We start from the raw sequence: 1,047 nt of genomic DNA on the forward strand, positions 1-1,047 counted from the left end.
GTCACATATAAAATCAGGGAGGCCAAAATGTCCCAAATGAACATCATACTGCATTGAAGAAGGCTTTAAACTAGCGATTGAGACCATAAACACATTTTGAAAACGTTTACTGAGGTTAGAAATCAAGTGAGAAGTTGGTGAATTCTCCATTGACTTGTATAGAGACGGAAGTCCTTTTGACACCAAAACGGTCGCCCCCTGGTGGCCTTTTGATAGAATGCAGTTTTAAGTTACTTCCGCTTTGGCCTCATTTCAGAGGACCTGAACTCCCCGCCTGATTTCAGCTCGGGTAGGAACGAAATGCATTGTGGGTTATCGTGTAGTTTACTACAGTGTAAACGGTCTGCTTACTATCTGGTTGTTTAGTGTGTAGGATGGAAGTATGTAGGATGTAGTAGTATGCTGTTTCGAACATTTCGAACACAGCCTATAAAAGCTTAAACAGCTATAGAGTAGACTTCCCAGCACCAAGGTGAATATATGCTTCTACAACTTGTGCAGAGATATACGACTCTGTTCACCCCGAAGCAAAATGTACAGCGAAGGACCCTCTGATGTTTGATATGTTGAGGCTACAGCATGAATGTGTTATCTTTAAGCTTTTTCTTAGAGCCTTTAGAGTGGTGCTATAAATGTTTTTTGTCCTGAGGTTGGAAGGAAATGTCATATCAGCGCGGTCAGTGCTTTGAGATTTCTTTATCTTGACCAAAAGTGACATTTAGAGCGACGCCTCCTTTTCTTTTGTCTTCACCTCGACACCTCGAATGAAAGATTCACCTTCTCTTGTTTCTTTTCTTTGTGGGTTTTTTTTATCTCCTGCTTCCTGTGTGGAGCGTTGACGTGTACTCCGGCTCAGTTTGGATTTCACACCGCGGTTATTAATAACATCATTAGTCCGCCACAGATGCCTGCCGCTTTTGACCTAATGATCCGGGTCCAGTAAAAGAATCATTGCCCCCCCTCCCTCCACATCCTCCCCTCTTTTCTTCCTTTCGTCTTCACAGCAGCACCTGCATCCTGTGAAACCACCGCTCGCTATTCCACCAC

Source organism: Scomber scombrus, unplaced genomic scaffold (genome assembly GCF_963691925.1).
Source record: "Scomber scombrus unplaced genomic scaffold, fScoSco1.1 SCAFFOLD_53, whole genome shotgun sequence".
NCBI classification, from domain to species: Eukaryota; Metazoa; Chordata; class Actinopteri; order Scombriformes; family Scombridae; genus Scomber; species Scomber scombrus.